At 41.7% G+C, this 15,601-nt stretch overlaps 1 protein-coding gene across 1 annotated transcript in view; it reads left to right on the top strand.

Moving 5' to 3' along the window:
• afg2a (AFG2 AAA ATPase homolog A) overlaps window positions 1-15,601 on the top strand; it is a 131,317-nt gene that overhangs the window by 33,867 nt on the left and 81,849 nt on the right. The window lies entirely within an intron of this gene.

Below are 15,601 nucleotides of genomic sequence, written 5' to 3'. Positions count from 1 at the left end.
GTCGAGCCCCTGGGAGGGGTGCATGAGAAACCCCAGGCATCCTCAGCAGCCCCACCAAGCCAACCCTGCTACTGCTGTCAGGAAGTAGGGATCCCAGACAGCTGAGAAATCAGATTAGCCTGCCCCCCCCTACCAAGGGGGTAGTAGGGGGTGCTATTTGAATGCAAAACACATTAGGCGTGATGGGAAACGCAAGCCGCCAAATGGAGCGGCACTTTCTATGGTCCCCCTTCCCTTGGTCTGGCACCCTACTTACACACCACCACCCCCAAACTGTCAACACACAGGAATAGGCGGCCATTTCCATGAGAATGGCAGGATATGATGAGACAAATGAAGATTAATGGGATGTTTGGGTGTCAATGAGGCACATTGTCGGCAGATTGATGGAGCACAGGGACTTCTTAGTTTGATATACCGAGTGGGGGGGGGGGGAGAAAGACAGGGAGTATGCATGTACTTATGGGGCATAATGTAGTTTGGGTGGGTCTGCTTTTGTCTCTCAGCCACTAACCGAGTCAAGTGTCTACTTCCTCCTTATCTACCTCCTTAAGCCAGCTTTTAGAACTGGCTCCACCGTGGAAAGGGAGCTCGCCTTTCTCTCACAAATAATTCCAACAAATACAGCTTAGACTGTTTACACAACCTGTTTGTGTTAAATAACTATCACTATTTCATACCGATAAATATTCATACAGAATTCCCACAGTTCAACAGGCGATTGTATTGCACCAATCGCCCCATCCCGCCTTTGACCCATTTTGAGTCTCCTGTGACGATTGATGAGTGGCACTATTCTATTTACCCAGCCTGCTTTGGAGAAGAGCCCCCTAGCCTTGTGTCACTCTGTTTTTGTAGCAGCTGTCCATCTAAAACAGCCCCCCCCGACCCACCCCTTCACACACACGTGCACACTTTTTCCTTGAGGAAGGATAATGTTGGTTTGTTGTTCTACTGAATAGCCTATTTATTTAACATAATATGTGTCGAGCTCCCACCCTTCTATCAGGAGGTGGGAATGCTACAGTATATGTGATTACTGCCAGATGGAGTTTGTTTTTAACCAGAAGTTACCGACTGGGCTCTTATCAGGTCTGTGGATAACAGATGTGTGGTGTTTCATGCTTCTTTTAATAATCCCCTCCCTCCAATCAACACAGGGCTTGTGTAGTTTATTTTGTGAACAGGAGATGGCGCCACATCAGGTACTGTTCCGCCATAAACAATTATGTCGAGCTATTAGTCCTGTGGACTTTTGTTTGACATATTTTATTCTAAACATGTTAGCATTTTGCTGGTTCCATTGGCTATTAGGTTGTTCTACACAATGACATTTAGCATTCTACAATGGCAAGAGCGAAGGCTAAGGCCTATGAGTGCAAAAATAAAGGCACACATGCAGGAGATTGCAAAGTTATGCTCGAGGTTGGAACCCCAACACATACTGCCCTCAGACACATTTAGTTTTCTCTGAACACTGTACTTTTACACAGTCTGCATGTCACCATTGGTAATTGGTATGCCTCCCTTGTGCATCTTGAAAGAGTCCTTATAAGCGTTTTAATCTGCGGCCTAATACTTGCAGCTTCCCAAAGAGCAGTGTTTAAACCTCCAAAATGGACCAAACTACCTCCCCCCAGTAATTTAAAATTTGCCACACAAGATTGCAAAATGACGGAATCTGACCCCTCTCACCTTTTCTTCTCAGAACTTTGTTAATAACCGTAGGGTGGAAAAAAGGTTCATAACTAATTGCATGTTTCCTAGTGTCTTTAAGGGGGAACGAAAAAAACTGAAATAAAAGCAAAGGTTTTTAATTTGAAAACTCCACCACCACATCTCAACATTAGTCATGCCTTGTGTTTGCTAATGTTTTAGAGGAGCTGGACTTGAGCTATTGATATTTATATGCAAACAGACACACGACTGCAGAATATGAGATCACTGAACATCTGTCAGTATTTTTCAAGCCAATGGTCAACGTTGGACATTTCTAATCGTAATCAGAGTCTAATTGCCCTAGTCTGTAATTTGTGGGCCAGTTTGTAAATATGTGAATACAAGCCTTTATTTCTAGCTCCAGGTTCCCAAGCCTATAAAAAGCCCTTAGCCACAAATGTGCCTTGACCTTTTTAATAACGTTTCTTGTAGTCTTTGGTGTATCGGTGAAAAGGATTGTATCACAGAGTTGCCTGCTGATGCCAATTTTGTTTTGCCTTGGAAACCTACCACACCGCCAATCACCATTCAACCAGATGGCATTCCCAGACATCCCATCATAGACTTTGCTTTTAAGTGCCATTGTTTTGGGTGACAGAAGTGCATTTAGTCTTTGAAACAAGAACAGTCTGTTGTGAAAATGTGTCTTCAACTCTTCATTGACCTTTGACCAGACGTAAACATTCTCACGTTTTATAAATATGTCTCCTTTGGCTCTTCACTCCAGCATGGGGAACTATCAACTATATCCACCTAGCACACTGGTCATGGGTGACTTTCACTGTTTGAATGATGCACTCCTCCTGTGTTGCCACTCATCCAACAGAAGCCTACCTGGGCCCAACCTTGACCTGGCAAGAAATCAATATTAGCTAAAAGAGCGCAGTAATAAGCCCTCCAGTCAAAACAGGCCATATTTTATTGTGTTTTGGTCTTCCCCGATCTTTACCTATTTTTCTATCCGTTTCTCTTTCTTGTTCTATCCCTCTTTCTCTGCCTCACTACCTCTCTCTCACTCTATCTCTGTCTCTCACTCAAGGTGAGCCAACCATGATGGAATTTCTATTTGTGCTGTCTTAAAGGATTAGAGTTCATTCACTGTTTTCCTGACTGTACACTTCTCAATAGGGTGGTGCTGCACAGCACAGGATGTCTCTCTGAAAGCTTGGCTGTCAGTGTTATTTCAAAGTATTAGTATCTCTGTTTACTGGTAAATGATACAGCATTTTACCCCAATTCTCACTCTTTTGCCTGTCGAAATCAGTTACGTGAAAAGACACCAGCTACAGATGTAGCTCAGTGGCAAACGAAAACAAATGGGAGATTTTGCTTGCTTGTGTGTGTGTGTGTGTGTGTGTGTGTGTGTGTGTGTGTGTGTGTGTGTGTGTGTCCAGGCAACGGGATACCAGCAGGGGAGGGATGAGCTCTGGGAGGAGAGGGGTGGGGGTGGGGTTTATCCCCAGGCAAGTATCAAACTTCAAGGGCTGTATTAGTGTCAGATTACACAGTGTACGTTTTAGAATACCATCAAGCAAATCAACAGAACCCGAGCAAATCAGCGTCTTTTCACTGTAGTAGAACTGACAACATCAGTCAAGCCCCCGCCAGGATACCAAAAACTCTGATCACGCCATGCTTCAAATTACGCTGATTTAAATGTATAATTATGAGGACAGTTTAATGCGATTCATCACATTTTGCTCCTTTTCATGCGGTGGCAGTGTATTAAACATAGTCCTGGTCGTTGCATGCTTCTTTTCAACTTGAAAGGCGGTTGATGATTTGCTCTCCACATTGGGAGTAGCAGAGCATGCATAGATAATATAAAATACTAAATGACAATGAACTAATACGCACATTCCACTTCCACCGGCTGCTCCTCTGTTTTGGTGAGCGAGAGAGCGGGAGGGTGAGGGAGACATCTCCAGCGTGTGTCGTCTTGCCTCTTGGCGAGCAGAGACCACCAGGGCCTTGGAATGCTTTCAGTTCAGGAAATCTCGTTTATTCTCATAAATGCTGTGCCTAAACCCCTCCACAATCCCACTGGAGAGCTTCTCTTCTCTTCCCCGCTGTCTCATTGGAGCTTTGTTGAGTCTAACGGGAAATGTATAAATCAATGTACTCATTGAGGTGTAGGTTTTTTAGGTTTAAAGTAGATATACCATGGTACATGTTGAGGTGAAGGTCTACATCTTTTGCTGTGAAGTCTTGAGGTGACGAGTGGAGAGCACATCCTTCTCTTGCAATTGGTGTATTTGTGCATAGAAGAGAGCTTCTTGTTGTCCCATTTAATTCACTTCACTTTAAGCCTCAGGAGTGCAGTGGAAGTTTGGGCTTGGTATTTTCAAGAGGGCAGGGACCTTATTTGACTGCACATTTGAGACGTGCAAAGACAAAAACACCTAAACGACCCCACTCTTCCCTACTTCCCAGTGCTCCCCACTCTAACAGCCAGGGAGCTGGGAGCTGCATGACTCATCAGTCCTCACCTCCATCATACAGCCATAGATCCAGGTCCACAGCAGCCCAACAGGGGACCTGGGAGGGGCTACCTCCTAATAACACCGCCTTTGTGTTTCTCCAAAAGCCCCCCAGAATAGATCACCCTGGCCGGGGGATCCCGACACCACATTAAGAGGCGCTTACAGGTGGATTAGGTGTAAGTTTGGGGGATTTAAATGGGAGCGGGGTATAGTAACATGCGACTGGGGGTATTGCTGTCCATTCATAAACGGAACAGGTTAGTGCTAGTGCTGTTTGGGCAGCTAACAAATGAGCTATTATCTGAGCGACGATTTGGAGGCGCTGCCGGAGAGATGGTAACGGTATCCCAAAGTATATCCTCAATCAGCCCAGTCATCTTCATCAAGATTTATCATCAAGATTTAAGTTACCCATTGTAAGTGAAATTAAATCAAACCAAGCCTCTTCTGCGAGGCCCATTTGGCTGTCAGAGCGGGAGTAATGTTTCCGTGTTCTGGAGCTGTATATATCTTACTGCTGGTTAACTACACTCTCCTTCATATGTATTTGGACAGTCATCTTTTATTTGAGGTTATTCTAATCTGTTTTACCATTTAGAAATAAACACTTTATGTATCTAAGTCCCCCCATTTGAAGAAGTCAACAGTATTTGGACAAATTCACTTAGTGTATTAAAGTAGTCAAAAGTTTTGTATTTGGTCCCATATCCCTAAATCAAGCGTGTAACTCTACAAACTTGTTGGATGCGTTTGCGGTTTGTTTCGGCTGTGTTAGGGATTATGTTTTGCCCAATAGGAACCGAATAGTGAATCATGTGTTTTTATTGTAAGAAGAAGCTGTTTCTGAACACTTTTACATTCATGTGGATGCTACTATGATTATGGATAAGCATACAGAGGCACAAAGATACTACTCAAAAAAATGCTGACCTGCCCTGTTATTGGTAATGGTGAGTGGTTAACATGTTTTGTTGTAGCCTCTGAACGGCATCTCACTCATCATCATTCCTGATTCATTCCTGATTTTTCTTAATCATGGCATTGTCAGGATTCATTTAGAAGTGTTTAGAAACATCTTATCTACTCACTTAGAAAGAAAATGACTTCAGTCATCATTCGCCATTCAGTTAATATTGGGGCAAAACATAACACAAGCTAAATCTAGCCTTTTGGGATCCTAAGTGAGATTTGTTTGGGGGTGGGTGGTGGTTAGTTGTCCCCGTCTTGACGGTGGAGAAATATTAAAGGTTTAAAGTTATTTTCGTGCAATTCTACACATTTTGCCATGGGCTGTAGAGAAAATGGAGCCATTTTAAAGCAAGTTTGCGGCAATTCTACAAATTTCCCCATGGGGAGGAGAGAAGAAATGTGCAGTTTTACAGCTTGATATAGTCATTGCGTGCAAGGAATATGGGACCAAATACAAAACCTTTCGCTACTTTGATACACTATAAGTGCATTTGTCCAAATACTTATGACTTCTTCACATGGGGGGGGGGGACCAGATACATAAAGTACTTTAATTTCTAAATAATATGTATGTATTTTCCCTCAAATAAAAGGTAACATTCTGTACTATCACCTCGTATGAAACATTAGATCTCAAATTCATAATGCTGGAATATAAAGCCACATTTGTATGTTAGTTTCACTGTGAAAATACATTGGGAAAAACATATTGGGGTTCTATGTGTTTTAGCATGTTTGCAGAGGAAATGGGGACAGTTGTGTTGCTTTTCTGACGTGAGGTTAAATCCATGTTCTGACATGGGTTGTTCTTGTAGTGCAACTATTGCACAAACTGCTTTTTGACTTTTTCAAGTGCGGATTTTCCTGAACGTTTCGTATGAGGCGACAGTCCAATCTGTGCAATTTGACATCAATTTGAGATTGGATCCTGTGGTCATAGATTGCTTACTGGTAGTTTTCAATATCCAAAGTTTCAAGAAAGAATCCCGTCCCTTTAAATGCTTTCTATCAAATTAAATGCAATGTGCTTACATAGCTTAGCACTGTAATTAATTATTTCCTTGAGTCTTAAAACAACAGACTAGTTTTTTTAAAGGAACATTTCTTTCCATGAAATTCCTCAGTTCGGTGCTAGTGTCCACTGGCAGTGGCTTGTGAAGGGTGGAATCATCGTTAAATCATCTTCAAAGTGGGGGAACCCTGGGGTCAGGCGTGGCAAGGGCCAGTAATAAACCACGGAACAAATATGTTGGAGGTCTTTCCCAAATGCTGTTGCTGGGACTTTGCAGCCACACTGGAAAGAGGACATGTCAACACATGTACTCTCTTAAAGGGAGTGTATCACTTATTTCTTAATGCCAGAAACACATATAATAGGAACTTAGAGCACCCCAAGAAAAAGTTCCCAAATTATAAACTCTTAAATCAATTGTTACATTATAATGTTGTTCTAAAAGTTGGGTCTGAGGTTTTCTCCAAATCAACCCTTATTTCGGAAAATGTAATTCCACAATGACCCTCGGTCAGCATCACATTGTGTATTAAAAAGGTTAAAGAAATACATTTGTGAGAATGAGGTGGTCAAATTGGTCCTTTTAACCACACTGCTAACATTATGCCTTACCTTAAATGTGGCTGTGGTAACTAGTGGAAACTGGGTGAATTGGGTATCTACTCATCAATCTGCAGGGCACATTTCATCCCTGAGAACTTCCATGGCTATCAACAATGGAAGGAGTGCTTCCTTTGGTCTGATGAGTCCAAATTGTCCACATGTGTGGTTCCCACTGTGAAGCATGGAGGTGGAGGTGTGTTGGTGCGCTTTGCTGGTGACACTGTGTGTGATTTATTTAGAATTCAAGGCACACTTAACCAGCATGGCTAACATAGCATTCTGCAGCGCTACGCCATCCCATCTGGTTTGTGCTTAGTGGGACTATCATTTGCTTTTTACCAGGACAATGACCCAACACACCTCCAGGCTGTGTAAGGGCTATTTGACCAAGAAGGAGAGTGATGGAGTGCTGCATCAGATGACCTGGCCTCCACAATCCCCCGACCTCAACCCAATTGAGATGAGTTGGACCGCAGAGTGAAGGAAAAGCAGCCAACAATTGCTCAGCATGTGGGAACTCCTTCAAGACTGTTGGAAAAGCATTCCAGGTGAAGCTGGTTGAGATAATGCCAAGATGTTGCAAAGCTGTCATCAATGCATAGGGTCCCTACTTTGAAGAATCTAACATATAAAATGTAGTTAACAAAAAACATGATTCCATATGTGTTATTTCATAGTTGATGTCTTCACTATTATTCTACAATGTAAGCATAAAGAAAAGCCCTTGAATGAGTAGGTGTGTTCAAACTTTTGACTGGTACTATACATTAGGGCTGAACCCATTTAGTCAACTGGTCAATTGTTTTGTCAATAGGCTGTTGATCAACCATTTGTCTGAGTGGACTAATCCATTGTGCGGGCCATGGAGATGGCTCAACAGTAGTACATTTAGCCTTCATCTGATTGTCTTAACCCACCGTCACTGTAAAGTTATTTAAAGTAATTTTTTCTTCGTCTCAAACAGCAAGGTAACAAAGTCTGTTTTTACTTCCATTGAGAATGTCAATAGTTCCTCAATGTAGCCTATTTGAAAAAATGTTCCAGCTCTCTCCCTTTCAAAAAAAAAAATTCATGCTCTGATCCGGTGGATACGTAATAAAATAGGGCTACCTGATTACTTATCTTTTGTGCAAATAACCTACAGGTGTTTCTGTCTGTCTGGAGCTCACTGGTGTGAAACTCTTGAGGACCCAGAATATTTTATATAATGTTGCAAGTGTGCTAACACTAGCTTTGGGCCAGACCAAATTAATAGTTGATACAATGTGTCAAGTTCCTTGCAGATAGGCAATACGTAGCAAATTTTATAGGATATTTATTTTCAGCACAATATTTGTATTGATGAATGTTGATGAATATTGATGAATGTTGATGAATATTGATAAATGTTTCCACAACTGTGGACTGCAATGTTTTTCTTTGTTGGATTTTTGTAGGCTATTTTTACATATTGGCAATGGCAATATAAGTTACTTTAACATTTGTATCATGTTCATTTAGATACAATTTTGATTAACCACATGTCATTGATTTTGAGATGTTACGATTTTATTTTAAATTAAACTGTTCCATGAAAATATGAATGTCATAACTGCCACGCAGAATTGTAGAAATGGTATGATAACTTGTCACTTCAAATGGAAAAGGTTGTCAACCGCTGGTGTAGTCTATTACCAGCAACTTCAGGAGCATAATGGCAGAATCTGCGAAGGCCAGCAGCAGCGGGCAGTGGGAGGAGTTTTTTTCTTCTTCTGGTTCTTCTTTAGCTCCCTCTTTTTAGTATTTTGTGTGTCTTTTAAATTTTTAATTGCAGTGCTTAAAGCATCAGACAAGCTCAGTAGCCTACATATAGTTGATTTTATTCAAACATAGTGTGTCTATATATGGAAAAATACCCGTTTTAATATTCCGGCCAATCAATTGGTTCGAAAGAACAGACTCTCAGTCTGTTCTTTTTTACATTGCGGACAGCCCTAAACTACATAAATATCTGTTGGGGGGTCCATTAGCTGCTACCTGGACTTTAACTTGATAAATGGTCCTGTGAAATGTGCCTGGGTCATAAGTGTGTGTGTGTGTGGGTGTTCACTCTCATATGTGTACAGTATGTGTGTTCTTTTCTCATCGCTATTTCACTGTTTCATGTCTCTGTGTAAGCATTGGTTTGTCACTTTTCTCACTAGTTGCATGAGCACCAATTGGTATAGTTTGGCCCCAACTTCTTATTTGTCAAAGAGGTTTCATGTAATCTGTTAAAGTTTTACCTAGCTGTCACACAAACAGTCCGTGTCAGACTTCAGGTTGAGATGGCTTATAGTTTGAGAAGCTCCTTGGAGTCAGTACCGAAATCAGAATATATATATTTTTTCATACATCTTCATACAAATTGTGTATGCGCGTGTGCACGCGTGTTCATGTTGACAGGTTGTGGGTGGAGTTTCTTCCAAAACACATGTAAACTCTGAGTTAAAGTAATTTACGGTTGGCTGGAAACACCAGAAGTTGTCTCATGCACCAAACCCCCGACTTGGACAGTGCCCCGCAAAATATTTTCATGTATTTACCACCTCTAAAGGACATAGGGTGCCATCCTAAATCCTGTTGTCTGAGAAATGAAGCATTTCAGATGTTCACCAGTCAAAAACTGTCCTCCGGGCCAGACCCAGAACTAATCTCTTTCATCTCTGGTTGCTGGGGGGGAGAAAGTGGAGAGCGCACTTCCCTCCTCCAGGATCTCTTCTGTTAAAGACATCACCTCGGGGGGATGCAGCTGAGCCCTCCTCCCTCCCTCCCTGCCTGGGCCTCTGAGCTGGCCTGCCTTCCCTTTGGCTTTCCCCTTTTCCTTCCTTCCTCAATTCCTCCACTAATAGCTCCCTTGTTCCTGAGGAGTCAGTGCTGCCAGTTAAGCAGTCATTCGTGGAAGATTCATTAGTGGCTGGGTAATTGTGAACAGACCGAGAAGAGAGGCGGGCTAACATTCGCGTTCATGCTCTAGGGCAAAGTGGTCGCAGACAGCAGGCACAAGGAGGAACACAGAGAGCCTCTATCTTTCCTCCCTCTCTCTTTATGTCTTTCTCTTTTTTCTGTCTCTCCCGCCTTTACATCCCTCTTATTTTCTGCTTCTTAATAATTGAGCCCTCTCTTTTCAATGGTGTTTGGTGTCATGTTTCATTGATAAATGTTGCATGGAATTGGCCTACCTTCAAACTCAGTGCCTCTTTACTTGACATCATGGGAAAATCAAAAGAAATCAGCCAAGACCGGAGGAAAAAAATTGTAGACCTCCACAAGTCTGCTTTATCCTTGGGAGCAATTTTCAAACGCCTGAAGGTACCACATTCATCTGTACAAACAATAGTACGCAAGTATAAACACCATGGGACCCCGCAGCCGTCATACCGCTCAGGAAGGAGACGCATTCTGTCTCCTAGAGATGAACGTACTTTGGTGCCAAAAAGTGCATATCAATCCCAGAACAACAGCAAAGGACCATGTGAAGATTCTGGAGGAAACAGGTACAAAAGTATCTATATCCACAGTAAAATGAGTCCTATATCGACATAACCTGAAAGGCCGCTCAGCAAGGATGAAGCCACTGCTCCAAAACCACCATAAAAAAACAGACTACGATTTGCAACTGCACATGGGGACAAAGATCATTATTTTTGGAGAAATGTCCTCTCGTCTGATGAAACAAAAATATAACTATTTGGCCATATTGAAGCACATCTCAAAACATTAGTCAGGAAGTTAAAGCTTGGTCGAAAATGGGTCTTCCAAATGGACAAGGACCCCCAGCAAATATTGTGTGCGAGCAACGAGGCCTAATATCCTGACTCAGTTACACCAGCTCTGTTAGGAGGAATGTGCCAAAATTCACCCAACTTATTGTGGGAAGCTTGTGGAAGGCTACCCAAAATGTTTGACCCAAGTTAAACTATTTAAAGGCAATGCTACCAAATACTAATTGAGTGTATGTAAACCTCTGACCCACTGAGAATATGATGAAAGAATTAAAAGCTGAAATAAATCATACTAAGTACTAATATTCTGGCATTTCACATTCTTAAAATAAGGTGGTGATCCTAACTGACCTAAAACAGGGAATTTTTACTCTGATTAAATGTCAGGAATTGTGAAAACTGAGTTAAAATGAAGTTGGCTAAGGTGTATGTAAACTTCCGACTTCAACTGTACATCCAAGGGTACACCTCCAATTGACTCAAATGTCATTTAGCTTATCAGAAGCTTCTAAAACAGTGCCATCATTTTCTGGAATTTTCCAAGCACAGTCAACTTAGTGTATGTAAACTTCTGACCCACTAGAATTGTGATTAAGTGAAATCATCTGTCTGTAAATAATTGTTGGAAAAATTACTTGTGTCATGCACAAAGTAGATGTCCTAACCAACTTGCCAAAACTATAGTTTGTTAACTTCTTATGGCTAGATCCCTCTAACGGGATCGATATGACAACAGCCAGTGAAAGTGCAGGGTGCCAAATTCAAAACAACAGAAATCTCATAATTAAAATTGCTCTGACATACAAGTATTTTACACCATTTCAAAGATAAACTTGTTGTTAATCCCACCACAGTGTCCGATTTCAAAAAGGCTTTACGACGAAAGCACACCAAACGATTATGTTAGGTCTGCACCTAGTCACAGAAAAACACAGCCATTTTTCTAGCCAAAGAGAGGAGTCACAAAAAGCAGAAATATAGAACAAATTCATCACTAACCTTTGATGATCTTCATCAGATGAAACTCATAGGACTGCATGTTACACAATACATGTATGTTTTGTTCGATAAAGTTAATATTTATATCAAAAAATCTCTGTTTACATTAGCGCGTTACCTTCAGTAATCTTTTGCTTCCAAAACATCCGGTGATTTTGCAGAGAGCCACATCAATTTACAGAAATACTCATCTTAAATGTTGATGAAAATACAAGTGTTATACATGGAACTTTTAGATAAACTTCTCCTTAATGCAACCGCTGTGTCATATTTCAATAAAGCTTTACCGAAAAAGCACACCATGTAATAATCTGAGTACGGCGCTCAGACACAAAAACAAGCCATACAGATATCCGCCATGTTGTGGAGTCAACAGAAATCAGAAATAGCATTATAAATATTAAATTACCTTTCATGATCTTCATCAGAATGCACTCCCAGGAATCCCAGTTCCTCAAGTGTTTGATTTGTTCGATTAAGTCCATCATTTATGTCCAAATACCTCCTTTTTGTTTGCTTGTTTAGTACACAATCCAAACTCACGAGGTGCGGGCAAGTCCAGGCGAAAGTTTAGACGAAAAGTCATATTACAGTTCGTAGAAACATGTCAAACGTAGTATAGAATCAATCTTTAGGATGTTTTTATCATAAATCTTCAATTATGTTTCAACCGGAGAATTCCTTGTCTGTAGCAATTCCCTGTCTGTCTGTAGAAATGCAATGAAACGCAGCTAACTCTCACGTGAGCGCACGTGATCAGCTCATGGCACTCTGCCAGACCCCTGACTCAATCAGCTCTCATTCCCCCCTCTTTCACAGTAGAAGCCTAAAACAAGGTTCTAAAGATTGTTGACATCTAGTGGAAGCCTTAGGAAGTGCAATAGGACCCCAAAGAGACTGTATATTCGATAGGCAATGACTTGAAAAACTACAAACCTCAGATTTCCCACTTCCTGGTTGTTCCATGTTTTTGCCTGCCGTATGAGTTCTGTTATACTCACAGACATCATTCAAACAGTTCTAGAAACTTCAGGGTGTTTTCGATCCAAATCTACTAATACTATGCATATATTAGCAACTGGGCTTGAGTAGCAGGCAGTTTACTCTGGGCACCTTATTCATCCAAGCTACTCAACACTGCCCCCGGACATAAGAAGTTTTTAACAAGAAATTTGTGGTGGTTGAAAAACAAGTTTTAATGACGCCAACCTAAGTGTATGTAAACATCCGACTTCAACTCAATATCATTATACGCATGCTAATTGCGTCTGATTTCTGTTTGAAGCATCCCCACAGTATTTCCTGTAGCTTTGCTTTGGTGCGCACACACAGTGTTTCCCCTAGGATTATTTTCTTAAAGGCCCTCTTCTTGGCCGCAGAGACTAAATTCATTTATCCTGTTGACTAGTCACTTTACACCTACCTACAGTACATTCGGAAAGTATTCCGACCCCTTGATCTTTTCCACATTTTGTTACATTACAGCCTTATTCTAAAATGTATTAAATAAATAGTTTTCCTCATCAATCTACACACAATACCCCATGATGACAAAGCGAAAACAAAGCGAAAACAGTTTTTTTTACAAATGTATTAATTCTTTTTACATTTCTTACATAAGTATTCAGTCTCTTTGCTATGAGACTAGAAATTGAGCTCAGGTGCATCCTGTTTCCTTTGATCATCCTTGAGATCTTTCTACCACTTGATTGGACATGATTTGGAAAGGCACACACCTGTGTGTAAGGTCCCACAGTTGACAGTGTATGTCAGAGCAAAAACCAAGCCATGAGGTTGAAGGAGTTGTCCGTAGAGCCTCGAGACAAGATTGTGTCAGATCTGGAGCAGGGTACCAGAAAGTGTCTGCTGCATTGAAGGTCCCCAAGAACACAGTGCCCTCCATCATTCTTAAATGAAAGAAGTTTGGAACCACGAATACTCTACCTAGAGCTGGCAACCCGGCCAGCAATCGGGGGAGAAGGGCCTTGATCAGGGAGGTGACCAAGAAACCGATGGTCACGAGCTTCAGAGTTCCTCTGTGGAGATGGGAGAACCTTCCAGAAGGACAACCATCTCTGCAGCACTCCACCAATCAGGCCTTTATGGTAAAGTGGCCAGATGGAAGCCACTTCTCACTAAAAGGTACATGACAGTGTTTCCCAAAGGGGTCCTAAAGGATTCTCCGACCATGAGGAACAAGATTATCTGGTCTGATGAAACCAACATTGAACTCTTTGGCCTGAATGCGAAGTGTTACGTCTGGAGGAAACCTGGCACCATCCCTACGGTGAAGCGTGGGGATGTTTTTCAGCGGCAGGGACTGGAGTCTAGTCAGGATTGAGGGAAAGATGAACAGAGCAAAGTACGAAAAGATCCTTAATGAATATCTGCTCCAGAGTGCTCAAGTCCTCAGACTGGGGCGAAGGTTCATCTTCCAACAGGACAACAATCCTAAGCACACAGTCAAGACAATGCAGGAGTGGAAGTCTCTGAATGTCCTTGAGTGGCTCAGCTAGATCCCAGACTTGAACCTGATCCAACATCTCTGGAGAGACCTGAAAATCGCTGTACAGCGACGCTCCCCATCCAACCTGACAGAGCTTGAGAGGATATGCAGAGTAGAATGGGAGAAACTCCCCAAATACAGGTGTGCCAAGCTTGTAGCATCATAGTCAATAAGACGTGAGGCTGTAATCTCTGCCAATGGTGCTTCAATACACTTTCAAAATGTTGCTCCGTCATTATGGGGTATATTGTGTAGATTGATGAAAAAACAACAACAATTGAATCGATTTTAGAATAAGGCTATAATGTAACAAATTGTGGAAATAGTCAAGGGGTCGGAATACTTTCCGAATGCACTGTATATGTACATATTTACCTCAATATATGCGTTATAAGTTCTTATCTGAAATGGTACACTGTTAAGACATCATATAATATCACTTTGTTGAATTAATCTTCCAATTTAATTAAAATAACTTGTATAATATGCTAAATTTTTTTGAATTTGAACAGTCATTGCTGTGTTTAATGTCAAGCATCAGATAGCACATGTAATGGTAGTTGAAGGATTGTGAAGTCATCTGATATCTTGTTTCTGTGCAAATTTCTTGAAAGTTGCCCTGGCAACTGGAAAACGTGGTGTTGATTATGAGTTACAGTAAACAAGGTGGGCAGGGGGGGGGGGGTGTCCCAGGGGAGACGCGGGGGGAGAAGGGATAGTCACGTTCCAGTGTTACCCAGCAGCACTGGGCAACCAGACCTGTCTCTGACCTCAAAAGGGTTTGCCTTTTTATGATGGAGTCACAAGCCAGGCTGCAGTCAACACAAACCCTCACTACAAAGGCACGCTAACTCGCTTCCTTGAGCTGCCTCTGTTTCTGTTTCTCTCTCCAACTCTGTCTCTCGCCATCTTTTTCCTTTTACCTCCTCTCTCTGTGACAGTTTGACAGCACCTTGTCAAGATACACACCATCTCTTCAAAGACTCAACGTGCCAAAATTGATTATTATTATAATTTTTTTTAACTCAACAGATCTACTAGCTTCACTTGCGTCATTTCAACCCACAGAGATAGCTGCTACTTCGTTTATTTATTCAACCTTTTATGCTCAGTGAAACTTTCTCATTATCTATCTTTATCTCCCTTTTCCTCCGTCTCTGCTTTCCTCCTCCGTCTCTGTTTCTGTCTCTCACTTTTGGTTTCCCACAATGTTTGGTCTAGAGAGCCCGCGTTGTTTAGAAACAAATTTGATTGGAGTTATCGACTGGCCATGTCCACAACCAATGGTTTATCTCCCCTTGTCAGCATCAATAAGACAGAGGGAGATGCGATCCTGGTCTGTTTTTATTTCTTCAGCGAGGGAACACACAACATTAGTGGGAAAGATCCGGAGAAGTGTACCATTTAGTTTGCATACGTCCTATGTCATGGAGAAACAACAGCACCAACAGAACAGTTGTTGTATGCAAAGAACGTGGCTCGGTTGTAAGGTGGACTGTAAACATTTGTATTTGAATAATAGACTTTCCAGCAGCCATTTTGCATAGCTGTTGTCGTTAGCTTTTAC

Source organism: Oncorhynchus kisutch, linkage group LG15 (genome assembly GCF_002021735.2).
Source record: "Oncorhynchus kisutch isolate 150728-3 linkage group LG15, Okis_V2, whole genome shotgun sequence".
Classification (NCBI taxonomy): domain Eukaryota; kingdom Metazoa; phylum Chordata; class Actinopteri; order Salmoniformes; family Salmonidae; genus Oncorhynchus; species Oncorhynchus kisutch.
The sequence above is the reverse complement of the archived record's forward strand: the minus strand, read 5'-3'. Positions and strand labels throughout refer to the sequence as shown.